The sequence below is a fragment of the Schistocerca americana genome, unplaced genomic scaffold (genome assembly GCF_021461395.2).
Source record: "Schistocerca americana isolate TAMUIC-IGC-003095 unplaced genomic scaffold, iqSchAmer2.1 HiC_scaffold_196, whole genome shotgun sequence".
Taxonomy (NCBI): Eukaryota; Metazoa; Arthropoda; class Insecta; order Orthoptera; family Acrididae; genus Schistocerca; species Schistocerca americana.
Window position 1 is genome coordinate 260,001 of NW_025725902.1, and position 7,500 is coordinate 267,500.

The window sequence follows — 7,500 nt, forward strand, 5'->3', positions numbered from 1 at the left end:
CAAGCCCCAATCCCTAGCACGAAGGAGGTTCAGCGGGTTACCCCGACCTTTCGGCCTAGGAAGACACGCTGATTCCTTCGTGTAGCGCGCGTGCGGCCCAGAACATCTAAGGGCATCACAGACCTGTTATTGCTCAATCTCGTGCGGCTAGAAGCCGCCTGTCCCTCTAAGAAGAAAAGTAATCGCTGACAGCACGAAGGATGTCACGCGACTAGTTAGCAGGCTAGAGTCTCGTTCGTTATCGGAATTAACCAGACAAATCGCTCCACCAACTAAGAACGGCCATGCACCACCACCCACCGAATCAAGAAAGAGCTATCAATCTGTCAATCCTTCCGGTGTCCGGGCCTGGTGAGGTTTCCCGTGTTGAGTCAAATTAAGCCGCAGGCTCCACTCCTGGTGGTGCCCTTCCGTCAATTCCTTTAAGTTTCAGCTTTGCAACCATACTTCCCCCGGAACCCAAAAGCTTTGGTTTCCCGGAGGCTGCCCGCCGAGTCATCGGAGGAACTGCGGCGGATCGCTGGCTGGCATCGTTTATGGTTAGAACTAGGGCGGTATCTGATCGCCTTCGAACCTCTAACTTTCGTTCTTGATTAATGAAAACATACTTGGCAAATGCTTTCGCTTCTGTTCGTCTTGCGACGATCCAAGAATTTCACCTCTAACGTCGCAATACGAATGCCCCCGCCTGTCCCTATTAATCATTACCTCGGGTTCCGAAAACCAACAAAATAGAACCGAGGTCCTATTCCATTATTCCATGCACACAGTATTCAGGCGGGCTTGCCTGCTTTAAGCACTCTAATTTGTTCAAAGTAAACGTGCCGGCCCACCGAGACACTCACTCAAGAGCACCCTGGTAGGATTGCAACGGGGTCCGCCTCGGGACGCACGAGCACGCACGAGGCGCGTCGCACGCCTTCAGCTCGCCCCACCGGCAGGACGTCCCACGATACATGCCAGTTAAACACCGACGGGCGGTGAACCAACAGCGTGGGACACAAATCCAACTACGAGCTTTTTAACCGCAACAACTTTAATATACGCTATTGGAGCTGGAATTACCGCGGCTGCTGGCACCAGACTTGCCCTCCAATAGATACTCGTTAAAGGATTTAAAGTGTACTCATTCCGATTACGGGGCCTCGGATGAGTCCCGTATCGTTATTTTTCGTCACTACCTCCCCGTGCCGGGAGTGGGTAATTTGCGCGCCTGCTGCCTTCCTTGGATGTGGTAGCCGTTTCTCAGGCTCCCTCTCCGGAATCGAACCCTGATTCCCCGTTACCCGTTACAACCATGGTAGGCGCAGAACCTACCATCGACAGTTGATAAGGCAGACATTTGAAAGATGCGTCGCCGGTACGAGGACCGTGCGATCAGCCCAAAGTTATTCAGAGTCACCAAGGCAAACGGACCGGACGAGCCGACCGATTGGTTTTGATCTAATAAAAGCGTCCCTTCCATCTCTGGTCGGGACTCTGTTTGCATGTATTAGCTCTAGAATTACCACAGTTATCCAAGTAACGTGGGTACGATCTAAGGAACCATAACTGATTTAATGAGCCATTCGCGGTTTCACCTTAATGCGGCTTGTACTGAGACATGCATGGCTTAATCTTTGAGACAAGCATATGACTACTGGCAGGATCAACCAGGGAGCTGCGTCAACTAGAGCTGAGCAGCCGGCCGCCCGGGAGTGTGTCCCGGGGGGCCCGCGCGAACACGCAAGCGTCCGCTCAATTATTCTGCAAACAGGAGGAGGCTGAGCTCCCCTGCACGATACACCTCGAAACCCTCTCAGGTCCCGGCGGCGCGCAGCGCCGTCCTAAGTACTTGGTCGGGTTCGAGAGAGGCGCAATCGCCCGGAGTTTGGCGAGTAGACGCTTTAGGTGCGACCACCCGTGCTCCCAACTGAGCTTGCCGCTGCCGACAGAGGCCCGGGAGCGTGCTGTCGTGGCATTGCCGGCGGGAGACAACACGCGCCACCTACGGTGGCCGGCAGCTCCAACGCCAGCGCCACAGAAGGACAAAAGCCCCACTTGGGTGCCGAAGCGAACTCTCCCAGCACAGCGCACGCGCCAACACGTCCGCACAGCTGCGATACAAACCACCTGCGAGAACCGCAGAGGCGACCGAGCAGCAGACGGCGTCGCGGCGCCGAGCGCCGGGCGGCGGCGCATCCTCAGCGCACACAGTCCTCAATCGGACCAGCACACTGCAGATGTCCACCGCGCTTCGCACCGGGCCCGCGAGGACCTACTTTGGCCGCACGGCGCCGCGTGCAGGGTGCGCCGGCGCGCAGCTGCGCCGCCTGCCGCCTCCGTCGGCCGGCGCGCCTGCCACTGGCCGCCCCCACCAGCCGGCTGTAGCGCGTGCGCCCACGCACCGCGCGGCCAGCACGCCGGGAGGCCCCCCCTCACCGGCCGGGGACGGTCCCACCCAGCCACCGCCGCGTATCGCTTCACACCCACATGCCATTCACGTTCGTGGGCATGGTGGGTATCGCTGAAACAACCGGTTGGTAGCTCAACCGATCGTCGCCATCACTGATTCACCTCTAGCGAGAACAACCGCACCACAACGGTTTACCAGTTGTTCATTTGCGTAACGTCACCAGCAAACGTAGACGTCCATCGCCATTTGCAAATTCAACGATTGTTGCATGCCTGTGTCAGGTGTCACGACACACTATGTCTGCCCACATACACGCAACAACATGTGCACGCTTCGCGAACACGTGGAAGGTGGCCCCCGTACGTATGCGATGTCCATTGCGCGAACGACTGTCAACCGGCCTCTGTCGCATGTCGCAGATGTGGAACGCAGTGCACCATGCTGTCACGGTGTGTGAGAAGAGACGACTACGTCTGACAACACGCGCCACTACATCAACAGACGGCTCATGCTGATCGCCATCCAGGGCATACCACACTGCAATCCGGCTCTTATAGGGAGACGACACATAGCTGAGTGCACAACAGTTGGACCGCATGGTTCGCCGTTGTTGGCGCAGTCGTTGTACGGTCACATGTACCACGATGTATCATTCAGTACATGAGGACCAATGTGCAGTACAGTGTGTGATTTGGACGTACAACATCAGCGGACAGTTGACACAGGCCGTACCACAGCGTAGGCTAAGTGCTTCGCCATGCGAATGCCAATGAACAACTGCGAAGGGCATTGAGCATGTACGTCCTGCTGCCATCCACATTACAGTGTATCGCTGCAAGGTGTTTAACATGAAGCGATACACTGGGGACCAGGCAGTGCGAGTAGCAAACTATATTGCGGGGGTTGCAGTTAGGCAACACTACACTAATTTAACGCGTCGTATGACAATTACAGAGCGGGTTAAGGCCCAACGTGTGTTGGGTTAAGGCCCAACGTGTGTTGGGTTAAGGCCCAACGTGTGTTGGGTTAAGGCCCAACGTGTGTTGGGTTAAGGCCCAACGTGTGTTGGGTTAAGGCCCAACGTGTGTTGGGTTAAGGCCCAACGTGTGTTGGGTTAAGGCCCAACGTGTGTTGGGTTAAGGCCCAACGTGTGTTGGGTTAAGGCCCAACGTGTGTTGGGTTAAGGCCCAACGTGTGTTGGGTTAAGGCCCAACGTGTGTTGGGTTAAGGCCCAACGTGTGTTGGGTTAAGGCCCAACGTGTGTTGGGTTAAGGCCCAACGTGGGTTGGGTTAAGGCGCAACGTGGGTTGGGTTAAGGCCCAACGTGGGTTGGGTTAAGGCGCAACGTGGGTTGGGTTAAGGCGCAACGTGGGTTGGGTTAAGGCGCAACGTGGGTTAGGTTAAGGCGCAACGTGGGTTAGGTTAAGGCGCAACGTAGGTTAGGTTAAGGCGCAATATAGGTTAGGTTAAGGCGCAATATAGGTTAGGTTAAGGCGCAATATAGGTTAGGTTAAGGCGCAATATAGGTTAGGTTAAGGCGCAATATAGGTTAGGTTAAGGCGCAATATAGGTTAGGTTAAGGCGCAACGTAGGTTAGGTTAAGGCGCAACATAGGTTAGGTTAAGGCGCAACATGGGTTAGGTTAAGGCGCAACATGGGTTAGGTTAAGGCGCAATATAGGTTAGGTTAAGGCACAATATGGGTTAGGTTAAGGCACAATATGGGTTAGGTTAAGGCACAATATGGGTTAGGTTAAGGCACAATATGGGTTAGGTTAAGGCACAATATGGGTTAGGTTAAGGCACAATATGGGTTAGGTTAAGGCACAATATGGGTTAGGTTAAGGCACAATATGGGTTAGGTTAAGGCACAATATGGGTTAGGTTAAGGCACAATATGGGTTAGGTTAAGGCACAATATGGGTTAGGTTAAGGCACAATATGGGTTAGGTTAAGGCACAATATGGGTTAGGTTAAGGCACAATATGGGTTAGGTTAAGGCACAATATGGGTTAGGTTAAGGCACAATATGGGTTAGGTTAAGGCACAATATGGGTTAGGTTAAGGCACAATATGGGTTAGGTTAAGGCACAATATGGGTTAGGTTAAGGCACAATATGGGTTAGGTTAAGGCACAATATGGGTTAGGTTAAGGCACAATATGGGTTAGGTTAAGGCACAATATGGGTTAGGTTAAGGCACAATATGGGTTAGGTTAAGGCACAATATGGGTTAGGTTAAGGCACAATATGGGTTAGGTTAAGGCACAATATGGGTTAGGTTAAGGCACAATGTGGGTTAGGTTAAGGCACAACGTGGGTTAGGTTAAGGCACAACGTGGGTTAGGTTAAGGCACAACGTGGGTTAGGTTAAGGCACAACGTGGGTTAGGTTAAGGCACAACGTGGGTTAGGTTAAGGCACAACGTGGGTTAGGTTAAGGCACAACGTGGGTTAGGTTAAGGCACAACGTGGGTTAGGTTAAGGCACAATACGGGTTAGGTTAAGGCACAATACGGGTTAGGTTAAGGCACAATACGGGTTAGGTTAAGGCACAATACGGGTTAGGTTAAGGCACAATACGGGTTAGGTTAAGGCACAATACGGGTTAGGTTAAGGCACAATACGGGTTAGGTTAAGGCACAATACGGGTTAGGTTAAGGCACAATACGGGTTAGGTTAAGGCACAATACGGGTTAGGTTAAGGCACAATACGGGTTAGGTTAAGGCACAATACGGGTTAGGTTAAGGCACAATACGGGTTAGGTTAAGGCACAATACGGGTTAGGTTAAGGCACAATACGGGTTAGGTTAAGGCACAATACGGGTTAGGTTAAGGCACAATACGGGTTAGGTTAAGGCACAATACGGGTTAGGTTAAGGCACAATACGGGTTAGGTTAAGGCACAATACGGGTTAGGTTAAGGCACAATACGGGTTAGGTTAAGGCACAATACGGGTTAGGTTAAGGCACAATACGGGTTAGGTTAAGGCACAATACGGGTTAGGTTAAGGCACAATACGGGTTAGGTTAAGGCACAATATGGGTTAGGTTAAGGCACAATATGGGTTAGGTTAAGGCACAATATGGGTTAGGTTAAGGCACAATATGGGTTAGGTTAAGGCACAATATGGGTTAGGTTAAGGCACAATATGGGTTAGGTTAAGGCACAATATGGGTTAGGTTAAGGCACAATATGGGTTAGGTTAAGGCACAATATGGGTTAGGTTAAGGCACAACGTGGGTTAGGTTAAGGCACAACGTGGGTTAGGTTAAGGCACAACGTGGGTTAGGTTAAGGCACAACGTGGGTTAGGTTAAGGCACAACGTGGGTTAGGTTAAGGCACAACGTGGGTTAGGTTAAGGCACAACGTGGGTTAGGTTAAGGCACAACGTGGGTTAGGTTAAGGCACAATACGATTTAGGTTAAGGCACAATACGGGTTAGGTTAAGGCACAATACGGGTTAGGTTAAGGCACAATACGGGTTAGGTTAAGGCACAATACGGGTTAGGTTAAGGCACAATACGGGTTAGGTTAAGGCACAATACGGGTTAGGTTAAGGCACAATACGGGTTAGGTTAAGGCACAATACGGGTTAGGTTAAGGCACAATACGGGTTAGGTTAAGGCACAACGTGGGTTAGGTTAAGGCACAACGTGGGTTAGGTTAAGGCACAACGTGGGTTAGGTTAAGGCACAACGTGGGTTAGGTTAAGGCACAACGTGGGTTAGGTTAAGGCACAACGTGGGTTAGGTTAAGGCACAATACGGGTTAGGTTAAGGCACAATACGGGTTAGGTTAAGGCACAATACGGGTTAGGTTAAGGCACAATACGGGTTAGGTTAAGGGACAATACGGGTTAGGTTAAGGCACAATACGGGTTAGGTTAAGGCACAATACGGGTTAGGTTAAGGCACAATACGGGTTAGGTTAAGGTACACATTGTTGTAAGGAAAGGTGTTTTGGGGGGGGGGGGGGGGCCGGTTTGTTGATTGTGATTATCGTAAGTAAATGACTGCGGCATCATCTGATTTGCCACGTCAGGGTGCACCTTTGGCTCATAACAGGCGGCGCTCTGATTCCATGCTTGTGGCAGACCTGTGTCTTTCATTCCTGCCATTGTTTGTGTGCTGTGACAGGAGGCAGTATTGTGATGTTGGGTGTACCCCTGTGTAGGACATGTGTGGGTGTTGGTGGCTTAGCTGAGCAATGGTGGTTGTCGGAAGGGTGGGATATTCTGTTTTGTGAGTGGACCTCCCGGTCTGGTTATGATAGTGTGGATAGTCTAATGTGGCGGAGAGGATGCACTGGGTGTTGTTCCATGCTGGTGCTTACATATTGTCTCTGTGCCTGTTACAGGCAGAGAGTAGTGCGTGATAAGAGTGTCTGGCTGACGTGTGGTTGTGATTGTGAGCAGAGTCTTTCAGCATGTATACGGACAGTTGTATACATTATCTGTATTTTGATGGCTCTATCTATTACTAATCAGCGCCGTGTATACGTTTCATCCGGTTCCAGTCGAAACTGTTGTATCTCTGTACATTAGTGACACGGCGAGGCCGCCATGTAGTTACTCGTCTCGGCAGCTTCCACCGGTGTATGGCAAATGATTATAAGGAATCAGTCTAGTCGTCAATACCGATAGTGTGACGTCACATGTCTGGGGTGGGGGACGCTGCGCCCTTCCGGTGGGTCATGGCCTAGAAAGACTCTTCCCACGCAGGGGGGCTTGGACTGTCATTGACTCTTCCGAGTAATATACTTGCCGTACGTTTTTGCGACTGCGAGTGCAACGCTCACCGGTACCGACATGGATGGAGCGCCTCCTAGCTGACCGCTGAGCATCTGCATTCGTACAGAGAGCAACGCGATCGCGTCTGTAGCTCGTAAGTGGTACAGCTCGCAGCTCATGTATAGGGACAGCGGGAATGTCGCATATTGGACATAACTCTTCATGAAACGCACGTTATAGGGGTGGATTGCACATTGCGCGTGCGAGCAAAGTCCGCCGTTCATCCGCTGGAGTTGCGGGTTGGGCGGTTGGGGTGGGGCACGAACGGGTGCAGGTGGAGTGATTGCCGGTCCACGACTTCGTGCGGCAGAGG

General features: G+C 51.8%; 1 non-coding gene across 1 annotated transcript in view; it reads right to left on the reverse strand.

Annotated features, from left to right (window-relative positions):
* Nucleotides 1–1,659, reverse strand: part of LOC124573773 — a 1,909-nt gene extending 250 nt beyond the window's left edge. Inside the window, exon 1 of the ribosomal RNA XR_006972126.1 lies at nt 1–1,659. This exon is cut by the window's left edge and continues 250 nt beyond it. This is a non-coding gene — a ribosomal RNA (small subunit ribosomal RNA).
* Between the last annotated feature and the right edge of the window lie 5,841 nt (nt 1,660–7,500).